This window comes from Cardiocondyla obscurior, linkage group LG25 (genome assembly GCF_019399895.1).
Source record: "Cardiocondyla obscurior isolate alpha-2009 linkage group LG25, Cobs3.1, whole genome shotgun sequence".
Taxonomy (NCBI): domain Eukaryota; kingdom Metazoa; phylum Arthropoda; class Insecta; order Hymenoptera; family Formicidae; genus Cardiocondyla; species Cardiocondyla obscurior.
Window position 1 is genome coordinate 2,466,229 of NC_091888.1, and position 12,316 is coordinate 2,478,544.

General features: G+C 44.8%; 1 pseudogene; it reads right to left on the bottom strand.

The window, feature by feature from the left end:
- Window positions 1–5,492: 5,492 nt before the first annotated feature.
- LOC139111800 (uncharacterized) lies at window positions 5,493–6,786 on the bottom strand (annotated as a pseudogene).
- Between the last annotated feature and the right edge of the window lie 5,530 nt (window positions 6,787–12,316).

Genomic DNA, 12,316 nt, shown 5'->3' on the forward strand with positions numbered 1-12,316 from the left:
ATACTTGCTCGCGGCTTCAAAACTCATGCTCGCAAAGAAAATGGAGCACTATTTACAAATGAAACAGACTTTGTGGCAGGCTTGTGGATCGTCACAACAGACCTCCCGCCGTACGATAGTAAGAGGACACATGTTTGAGCCCCTGTCGCATGACAACCCGCCTGACGATAGCGCGATGCTCCAAGTTCCGGCCCCTGTCAAACGGCAAACCACCGTCGGAAACCGGCCGCGCTGCAAAAACGCGCTGCTAGGCGACGCAGCGGATTAGCTCGTGAGTAAAACCACTTCGGGCCGGCTTTTTAAGCCGGCTCAACCGAGTCCGAAATCTCCTTTTGTGATTTTTTATCTGAAAGCGTATTAGCTCGCTGGTTTTCGGCCTTGACGCACAATAAGCACAAAAGGTAAACAAACTAATGCGTAATTAGGACACACTGTAAGCCACAAACGGCACTTGGAGCTACCGCAAGTGTCGCATCGAAAGACAGAATTCACAGGGCTGCATGCCACCAAAAATGGTAGTCACACACGAACCACGAGTGTCTATACCAGTTCGGAGGACCCGGCGCAGTCAGAGAAAAGCTAAGACACCAACCTCACCGACTTTGGTGCCCGACGTCTCATCGTCCAACATTTATTGTTAGAACGAGCCGTGCGGAAACGATGAACCAATACGACCTCGTTTCTAAGGCATACGCTACAATGATCCATCATATCCAACCAAACCGACCTTGAGAAGGGTGGTGGAAAAATCCAGCAACGTCCGTGGGTAGTTTCACGAAAACGATACTTAGCCACAGACGGCGCAGTTCCTCAGTTAAATGCACCTGCTCCAAATGTTTCCCACGGGAAAATATGGGGAGGTGGTCGTCACACTCCGCCCGAGCGCTCGTTATGTTTGATAAAAAATTCTGGATGAGTTTTTGATGGACATGACTCAATCGAGCCATTGGATCTAAGATGGGATGCTTTGTCTCTACTTAGCGGTACCACGGCCGCCAACCACGGCTCGCCGTTTTCTGATCTAACAAATAACACTAGGGAAGTGTCATACGGCGATTTTTCTAAAACTTGGCATACAAGTAATTCATGGAAAACTATTAGACACGTATTTTTTTATATTGGCCCAAAATCCATTTGCAGGATAGAAATCACCCTTACTGATTTTGAGGGTTGGTTTGACTATTTTATAAATTATTTTGCAGCTTGTCACCCTAATTATTCTTGAAGGACACAGTTTATCATCGTTTTTTTTTTCTTAAAACCTTCAGGATGGTGGGCCAAGTGTGCAGCAAAAATTTTTGTTCAATAGTTTTTAATTAATTGCGAAAAAAAATGTAATTTTTTATTTATTATGTGATTTAACATTTATTCTCTGTCAAATAAGTAAATACCTGAGTGGGCCGCTAGGTAACAAGTAAGTTATTAGATTTCGCGCTAATAAATTCAGAACACTGGAAGGTTAAACGCAAGACAAAAGATCAATTTGTCACTCCGTCATATAATAGTTTGCCAATCATCACGGAAAGCATTTACAATTCCTTTCGATTAATATTGTGGCATTTGGCCACGACTGACTAAGTTCGGGGGGGGAGGAGGGAAATAACTAGGCCGCGATCCCCATGAACAAGCACGGTTTCCCCCCCGAATTACCGAACATTCAGACCCCGTGCCGCGACCACCACCGTTCGCCCAAGACTTCGCGCAGTCCCGTCTATACTTTTAATTTACGCGGGCCGACCAGCCGCCCGCAGCGCGTAGCGCGGACCACCGGAGCGGGTAACATGGGCCGCCCAACCGCCCACACCGCGCACCGCCACAGACCGCTCGGGAGTGGGGTGTCCTCCACTCTCGGGCCCACGGGTATATAAACCGCCTTGAGCGCAAACGAGGCACCTTTTCCGCGCTGGGGAGCACCCCAGCAATCGACCCTCCAGGACTTGGGCGCTCCCAAGTTTTCCTCGACTGGGCTTACCCGGCTCTCGAAACTGACACCGTTGCCTCCGAGACTCGGGTGCTCCCGAGCCTTCCTTCGACCGGGCGCTCCCGGCCTTCCTCGACACCGTGTTGTCCACGACTCGGGCGCTCCCGAGCCTTCCTTCGACCGGGCACTCCCGGATTCCGTTCCGACCGTTTTCTACCCCGACACCAGGCTTCGTGGGCGAATAGTACTTTACGCCGAATATCCGCGTCCGCGACACTCTGTCCGATCGACACGGCCTGAACGGCCGAGCTTGTACTTTGCGCCGAATATCCGCGTCCGCGACACTCTGTCCGATCGACACGGCCTGGACGGCCGAGCTTGTACTTTGCGCCGAATATCCGCGGCCGCGACACTCTGTCCGATCGACACGGCTTGGACGGCCGAGCTTGTGCGCTACGCCAAATACCCGCGACCACGACACTCTGTCCGATCGAATCAGCCCATCGTTTCGGTACACTGCGTTTCAGATTACGACCTCCCCCCGGAACGGTTTTGGACTGCTACCCACCTGTAAATAGTTTAGGATTAGCGGAGAAACGGGCCCGTTGTGCGGTCCCGTTTTCCACACACTACAGTCCGTACGTTTTGTGTTATCTTTAAGCACTTAAGCCATTTCATTCAACTATTTTGTTTTACTTTGGTTCCCATTTTTCTGTTTGTGTAATAAATTACTTTATTTTCACATTTAATCATGTTTCGGTTACTCTAACTCGTACCCCGGATTCCGACGAGCTTTCCACCCCCAAAATTACCGTGTTATAATATGCCCAATTCTGACTCGCTTCATTCGCTACGGTAAACTACTCTTATCGAAACTTGAATTTTTGTTTTTTGACAGCTGAGGTTTTTACTTTTTATGATTTATAAATTTAAAATATCTGCAAAAATAATGTCAATTAATCCGAAAAACATTGTTCTTTTATTACAAAGAAGGTTTAATTCTCCTGAATATGATGTGGATTCTGATATTACAGACGAGGAAAAATTTTTTGAAGCTAATTTGGAAAATTTAATTAAAAGTGCTATAGATGTACAGATATTTGTTTAAGACATTGATACTTTGAGCTTTAATGAAGAAAATGTATATCCTGAAGCAACTTTTTTTGAGGAGGTTTCTGAAAGTGATTTCGATGAATTAATAAAGATTACAAAAAAACTATAATTGATATTGATATCGAATATAAATCGAGGGCTGTACAATTTTGGCGTTTCGGAAAGACAAAAGCTTTGTCTTTAAAGATAGTCTAGCATAGATTTAAGCACTTTCTAATTTGAAATCATCGTATAGATGGGAGGCACAAATTAAAGAAGGTGGCACAAAAAATAAAAAATTATTACAAATTTAAAAGTATGTTTTGAATCAATTCAAAATTGCTTCTGAAAGATCGCTGCCTATTCATGACGTTAAAATAAAAAGATGGGCTTTACGGGCTAGAGATGAAATTAATTTGTCACCGACATTATTCACTGCTTCCACATTTTAGGTACACAATTTTAAAGTGAATCATGGAATTTTATCGAGAAAGATAAATAAATTTATGACTAAAAAACAAATATTGTCAAAGAAAAAATCATTACAAGCATCAATTTGTTTCTAAAGTAAAATCAGAGATTATGTTGATAGGTGAAAACAATGTTTATAAATCCGATCAATTGGGGTTCAATTTAGAAATGCATACAGGTCGCACGCTTGATTTAAAAGGATCATTAAAAGTTCAGTGCTTAGCGTAATGTTTGAATTCTTTAACGCACAGCTACACTATTCCACCAATCATTTCTGCCAACGGAGATTTGAAGTCCCCTTTATTAATAGTCGTACAAGAGACTAGTGGTAAAATTGGACCAATCGTTGAGAAAACTTTGTACAAAACAGACAATATTATCGTATTTGCATCAAAATTAGACAAACTGACATCCGACCTTGCCATTAATTGGTTTACAAACGTTTTTTACCAAACACTGGAGAAAACTTTGCTCTTTTGTTAAATTTCTGGACTAACAAGACTGAAAAAAAATTCGACAATAATGATTGTTCAAGATTTGAAGTTAGTAATTAATTATGTCACCGCCGCGGGGGTAGCACTCGTGGCTGATCACCGGCGACGGATCGATATCGATCTGTCGTTCGATAATCGCCTCCGATTCTCGAAGGCGTTGCCGGCTCGAGACTTATCAGTGTTCGTCTAGCTGTGCCAAGCATCACCTCGTGTGCAACAACGTGCAGTGTGCTTCTCTCACAATTCTTACTCATCGTGCTACTCATCGTGCTACTCATCCAGATCATCTTCGCCGTGTACAACACGCCAAGAATCTTCTGGAAGACATCACCCTGCCACGAGGCGTATTGAACCTCGTGCTCAGTAGCTCATCAGATCTCGCAGCGTGTGAACTCACGATTAATATAATTGTGACTCATTGTTTAAACTCAGTGCGAGCTCTCAAGAACATTTAAACAGACAGATATCAATTTAAATACTAACTCAAGCGTGACCCTCATTGTTAAATTCTGTGCGGATCTCATCTACCGGCCACGTGCTCAACGCGTGTCTCCGCATAACTCGTATATTCGAAGGGCTTCCATCCGCCTTTTCGCGTTAATAAAACCGGCCACGACCGCGTAACATCCCCGCGGCGTTAAATGAAATATCTCATTTTGCAACCACTCATTTTTTATACATTAGAACTCATTTTTATACAGCCATATAATATTATTTGGCATGAAAAAAATTTGAAATGTTAAGTTTAAAAAAATAAGTCACGTTTGCCGTCACTCTTTCGAACGAGTTTATTTTATTTTGAAAATGTCGCGGATTACGATCACGAACTACTTTTACTTCCCGAATTTTGATTGCGTAATTAATTTTGTGAACAATATCCACGGTTAACATGTTTAAGGTAATTAAAAAATTTATTATTAGTTGCTGCACGCTGTAACTGGTGCAGTAAGTTAGAATAAAACAAATTATATTTGATTTACTCCAACTTATTGCACTAGTGTGCATCAGTTTAGCAGTACAGCGACTGAGAACAAACTTAAAATGATTGAAATTAATTTTACGACACTCACGATAGGTTAAAGGCACCTTTTATATATACGCGCATTTTTTAAATTGAAATTTTTTTAAATTGTTCTAATAGAATTAATTTTGCTACATAGAGTTTTGTTTACTCCTAAAAACTCCGCGTATATCCTTTTTCTAAATAAATTTGGTAATTGTTTAGAGAACGGACCTCCTCTCCAATCTTTTTAAAATTTTGCAAGCGTGTAGATTTTGGCCTGTAATAAACAAATCTATTTGTTAAAATTGTCGCAAATCATTAATAACAAAGATATTAATGTTTTAAAGTTGACACTTACTAGGTTAGGTTGTATGCACGCAACGATGTCTACGCCAGTCTACGCATACTCTACGCATGCTCCCTTCCTCTTCTCTTGCCTTAACTTTATTCCCCCCCTCATGATACGCGCCAAAAATAGAACTTACAACAAAATAACGTAAACTCAACAATTGATAGTACTCTTTTATTTCTATGATAATACAATATTTTTTCATGTAATATTTGCTGAATATAATTCCGCGATGGCCTTAAAGAACGCCTGAATACGATCTTCGTAGTTATGAACGCGTTTGAAGAGAAATTCGGCTAAATATCCCATAAGATGTTCGGTACGTGTACCGTAACGTGGGATATTAGCCCGAACCTCTCTCCAAACGCGTTCGATGTTCTGCGTATAAACTCCTGAAAAAATTAAAAAGTATTTTATTTCTTTTATTTATAAAAATAATTTGTTTTATAAAATATTTTTACCTGTCTCTGGATCAACAAAGTTAATCGAATGATTAACCGTTAGGTGCTCAAATCTTTTGCTACCTAAAGAATTGTAGGACTTCCAGCAATCGGATATTATTGTTGATCCAGGTAGAACCCATTCTTTAATAAAACTTGTTAAAGTTTTCTCTGTTCGATCAGGAACAGGTACGAGAAAAATTTTCCCGCTCTCGCTCGTACCCGCCGAAAATCCATTTCCCGTCTATAATTTGGCCGCGATTATATTTTCGTTTGCCAATCTTGGCCTCGTCAATCTCCACGATTTTTCCGGGTCCTCCAAGAATTGTTGAATTTTTTCTCGACCAATCGATGCAAACCTATATTATTTAATTACAAATTATATATTGTGTAATAATAAACATAAACAGCCAAAAATACAATGCCAAAAATATAATGAGTAAATTACGATTTACTTCGCGGCAAAAAGAAATTCAATCAATTACTGTTGCACTTGAAACTTGTAGTTCCGCGCACAAGAAATGTTGTCGTGGTGGTCGCAACATAATATAATAAGCAGTTAATCTGCACACCGTATCTAACGATAATTTAGAATTGCTAAACCATGTGTCGACTTTAGCACTTAATTTAAAATAGCATTGTCGTTTTATTTTTTTTTTATGTGTATCTTTGTCGTAAAATGTTTTACGACAACGAAATAAAAGCGTACTTTTATCAATTATCAAGCTTGCATTGCATCTAGGGCACAGCATTTCGCATTCAATTAATTTCGATTCTATTAAAAAATTTATTAGTTCACTTTTACTATGCGTAACAGCTAAAAATTGATGAAGCTGCATTTTGTAGTCAACGTGGTCGACAAAGAAACATAACAATATCATATTGTGGAAAAGTTTTAAATAAAAGACGAACGAAATAAGGTAGGAGAAAGGGAAGGGAGCATGCGTAGAGTATGCGTAGACTGGCGTAGACATCGTTGCGTGCATACAACCTAACTGATAGTACTGCATACAACCCAATTAAGTACTTTTTTATTTCTATGATAATTGTTTTGTGGAAATAACGTAAAGGATTAACAGCACGTTATGATTTAGTTGAATCTTTATACAGATATCGAGAATACAGTACGTCTTTTTTGGTCGACTCTTAGTGAGCAAGTGAAGTTCCTTTCCTTGAGACTTCGTCGCAGGGTTCTTGGTGGGCGGTCAAAATCGCGTGATTGGTCTTCAAATAAATGCTAAAAACCAATAGTGGCCAGCGCCAAATTCGTGGTGCGGCTATCGCTTACCGCGCTATTGTTACCCAATTATCGCATGCCGTCATCGCGGCGACTGCCTTTTAGTCTGTTTACGTAGACGCCACAAAGAGCTCGAGCGATCTTTTGTTCCCCGCGATTTATTACCCTTTGAATTTTCTTTATTCTCAACTATGTACGATTAAGCTACGCTACAATAATACAATATTTTTTCATGTAATATTTTCTAAATATAATTCCGCGATGGCCTTGAAGAATGCCTGAATACGATAAAAAATGGCAGACAGGAGGTTCGGCTCTCCTGCGAGGGGCCTTACGATTGTTAAAACTAACCTAACCCACCCCATTGTAATTGATGTGTGAAATTTGATACGCTTGGACTTGATAGGCTTTAAGTTTTACGTGGGTTAATAACTGTCCAAGCGTTTCAAGATTCACACATCAATTACAATGGGGTGGGTTAGGTTAGTTTTAACAATCGTGAGGCCCCTCGCAGGAGGGCCGAACTTCCTGTCTGCCATTTTTTATCGTATTCAGGCGTTTTTCAAGGCCATCGCGGAATTATATTCAGGAAATATTACATAAAAAAATATTGTATTATCAAGTGGCTAAAAGCCACGACGGATACTTCAGACCCCGCGCCGCGACCACCACCGTTCGCCCGAAACAATCGCGCGGTCCCGAACATAGTTAAGCTACGCGCGGGCCGACCAGCCGCCCGCGGCGAGTAGCGCGGATTTACGCAACAGGGAACATGGGCCGCCCAACCGCGCACCGCCACCCGACCGCTCGGGAGTAGGGGTCCCCACTCCCGGGCCCACGGGTATATAAGCCGCCTCGAGCGCAGACGAAGCACCTTTTCCGCGCTGGGGAGCACCCCAGCATCCGATCCTCCAGGACTTGGGCGCTCCCAAGTCTTCCTCGACCGGGCTCACCCGGCCTCCGAAACCGACTTCGCTTTACACGACTCGGGCGCTCCCGAGCCTTCCTTCGACCGGGCGTTCCCGGCCGTCCTCGACACCGACATCTCCGAGACTCGGGCGCTCCCGAGCCTTCCTTCGACCGGGCGCTCCCGGCCGTCCTCGACACCGACATCTCCGAGACTCGGGCGCTCCAGAGCCTTCCTTCGACCGGGCGCTCCCGGCCGTCCTCGACACCGACATCTCCGAGACTCGGGCGCTCCAGAGCCTTCCTTCGACCGGGCGCTCCCGGCCGTCCTCGACACCGACATCTCCGAGACTCGGGCGCTCCCGAGCCTTCCTTCGTCCGGGCGCTCCCGGCCGTCCTCACCACCGACATCTCCGAGACTCGGGCGCTCCCGAGCCTTCCCTCGACCGGGCGCTCCCGGCCGATCTCGACACCGACATCCCCGAGACTCGGGCGCTCCCGACTCTCTCTCTCTCTCTCGCCGACACGGCCTTGGCGTTCCGTCTCATAGGCAAATTAAGTCGCGGCGCCGCCGACTCGCGAACGCGAAGCCTGTACGACCGACACGGCCCAGACGGCCTGGCTTGTAGTCCGCACCGCCGACTCGCGACCGCGGAACCTGTACGACCGACACGGCCCGAGCGGCCTGGCTTGTAATCCGCGCCGCCGACTCGCGACCGCGAAGCCTGTACGCCCGATACGGCCGAACGGCCTGGCTTGTAATCCGCGCCGCCGACTCGCGACCGCGGAGCCTGTACGACCGACACGGTCCGAGCGGCCCGTCCTGTAACTCGCGTCGCCGACCCACCACCGCGGAGCCTGTACGACCGATACGGCCCGCTACTTAGATACGTCCCAAAGCGACCCGAATTAGCGTTCACCTGGAATCCAGCTCACGGCGAATGGCCGTCTTGTTCAATTCATCTTTAGATTATTACATTGTTTATTCCTTTGTTTCATTTATTCTTAAATTAAGTGTATTATTTTGACTCTACATTATTTCTTTCTTTAATAAATTTTTTATTTTACGATTAACCAAGTCTCGGTTCTTTACACTCGCACTCTGGCTTCCGACGAGCTCTCCGAACGCGAAACTACCGTGTTACAATCATAGAAATAAAAGAGTACTATCAATTGTTGAGTTTACGTTATTTTGTTGTAAGTTTGATTTTTGGCGCGTATCACGAGGGGGGGAGTAAAGTTAAGGCAAGAGAAGGGGAAGGGAGCATGCGTAGAGTATGCGTAGACTGGCGTAGACATCGTTGCGTGCATACAACCTAACCTAGTAAGTGTCAACTTTAAAACATTAATATCTTTGTTATTAATGATTTGCGACCATTTTAACAAATAGATTTGTTTATTACAGGCCAAAATCTACACGCATGCAAAATTTTAAAAAAATTAGAGAGAAGGCCCGTTCTCTAAACAATTATCATAAATTAATTAATTACCGTCACTACTAATTAGTTAAGTTGCGATACGGGCCCACCTGTCAAATCGCATGGGTGCCGCCATACTGGATTTTCGCTAAATGTGCCGCAAAATGTGCTACAGACCACATTTAGCGGCACATTTAGCGAAAGTCTATAAATGTGTTATAAAAGTGGGTTCAGAATAGTGTTACGTTAAGAAAGGAAATATTAAAGAAAGAATGATTATCGCTCATGGGAAGCCGAGGATATGGGGCCTGAGAGCAGATACAGTAGAGAGAAGAATTTAAGGAATGACGCAACTACTAATATTTGTGTGACACAAACGATGGAGTGCCATGCGTATAACGCGCTAAGGATGGGTTTGAGTCGCAAAAAATTTAATTAAGCGCGAGTTTGGTTCTTTTTTAGAGAAAAAAAAATTAATTTTTATTCTCTGGGATAAAACCGGAGGTGGGTTTCCGCAATAAATGGATTCAGGGTTATTTAAGAGAAATTATTAGTTTTCAAACCAATAAAACAATTTAATAGATTCGATTAATACAAAAAATTATATTTTACATAAAAGTAATAGGTAATTGATTTTAATTTAATAATAATATAAAAAAAATAACAAGTTTTTATTAATTTAAAAATAACAATCTATTTGACTTGTTTATTTATATGCAGAGTGTCCCACCTCATATTGACAAACTTTCAGTTAGATAGATCTCATGGATACAAGTCAATAAGTCTGATGCCATTTTGTACAATTCTTAATCGTTATTGAGAAAATAATTAAAATATGTAACGTAAGAGCGATAAGGAAGCTGCGGGCGAGTGAGCGCGATAGGCGAATGGCTAGGAATGGCGCCATCGCCTGTCACGCTCACTCACGTATAGCTTTCTTGTCGCTTTTACGTTACACATTTTAATTATTTTCTTAATGACTATCAAAATGTTAGCGATATAAGTAAATGCGACACAAGCGTAATGAAATAAAATGAAACTATTGTGAAAGCGCCATCCTACAAGTGTGCCGTCTATATGTAAATATATGTAATACATGGAATTAAACCGGTATGCTGTGTCACGTTATTTTCTCTCCTCCTCAGGGAGGAGAGTCGCGAGCAAAAAGAGACGTCCGTGCACGGACGGAAAATCCGTGCATAGTCGTGACACGAGGGGTAGGGAGGGAGAAGGGGTCGCGGTTCCTCAGCAGTATTCCGGCGCGGGACGGCGCAATCCGATGACGAACTAGTTTTGGGCGTCAAGCACGGGCCCAGCCGTGCCGATTCTATTCACAAGGGCTATTTCCTCTTAATAATCTCCGATAAACTCTAACGGCCGTCACGCGCGGGGGCTAGCTCATCCAAACGGAGAGGGGCGGGGTATCACAGACGGAATTTCTCGGACTGACGAAAACGACAGCACAAAATGATAAGTACGCGAACAGGGCGAGTACAATTTTCAGTTCGTTTATTAATACTCAACGGAACGAGACAATTATGACGAGTAACAAGAAAAATAACCAAATTATCGTAATCGTGAACGGGCCCGACCTTCGTGCGATCACCTAGATCGTGGCTTGGGTTCTGAACCGCTATTAGATCGCCACGAGTATCTCCCTTGGATCTTGTTCTCCCGTAATTCTCGCGTCGGCCTTGACTGTTTTGGTGCCGGCCACGCGCCTCCCTTGCATGCGGCGTGTTTCCGCGGGACATCACAACACAAAAGAATGTACGCGAAAGATTGCCTGTCGCAAACGGGATCGCGTGATTTCTTTTCCGACCTCGGCCGCTGCCGAGGGCTCTCCGTGCGGACGCGACGTACGACAGCTTCACAAATAATCGAATTAACCAACGCAACCAAACCGTCCCGGTGTGTCTCGCGGGGCCCAACCACCGGCCTTTAGACGCCCGTCGGCTGCCACTCGCTAACGTTACGTCCTTGCCTCGCGACAAGGGTCCACCAAAATAATCTAACGGGCCCGTGTGCCCGTTTTACGTGGCCGGGTATCGTCCAAATCCGCGTCGGTCTCCCCGGGAGGCGAAGGGCTGTACAATACAATAATTCCGCAATGCGGGTGGAAGATCTCACCGAATAAGCACGCCTTGACCTTTTGAGACGTCCTCGCTCTCCCTCGCACTCTCTCTCTCTCTCGCTCTCGCTCGCCCCAGTCGTCTTCGCTCACTCTCGTTATCGCTCGCTAATTCTCGCCGATCGCCCGTCTATTACGCCGGTCTACACGGAAGAAAGCGAGGACCGCGCGAATTTTCGGCACGAGGCCCGGCATATCCCCACCCTCGCGCCTCGCGGATTTTTCCGCGCTACGTTGCCGATTTCCCGCGGAAGCCGCTGCCCTCACAGAGCCCTATCGGTACTAGCCGGTTGGCGCGGGTTTCGGATAGTCCGTTGTCGCAACAATTCTCCCGCAGGTGGTTTTCGGCGTTGAAACGTGTAGGCGACAAGCCTCCTCCAAGGTTCTCGGGATGGGTGGCCTCCCATCCCGGGCCCGTATCCGGTCACCCTTTCTTCCGGAAGTTTGCGCCTCCGCCTATGGTCCGCTTCTCTTGCTCCTCCCGCGGCAAGGACAGTCGGCAATCTCGGTAACATACGGTAACAACAAAATCCACCAACGCGATCGTTAATTACCGCCTCGAGAAAATAACGCTACATCCTCCGGAGATTTCCCCCTTTTTGCTCTCCTCGCTATCGCGACTTGTCCAGCGCCGCTGCGCCTTTGTGACGGTCGCGGGGAGCTGCGACGAAGCAGCGAAAGCCGCCACGTCACAGCTGAAACCGCGTACTTTTGCGGTTAAACAAAGCGTACCGAACCTCGTTAGAGTACACAAGCAGTTATTACTTCCACAGTCTACACAAGTGCGCATTTTTTTCATCAGAAAATTTTGCAAAACGTCAAAAAACTTATTGATTTGTATCTACGAGCCCTAT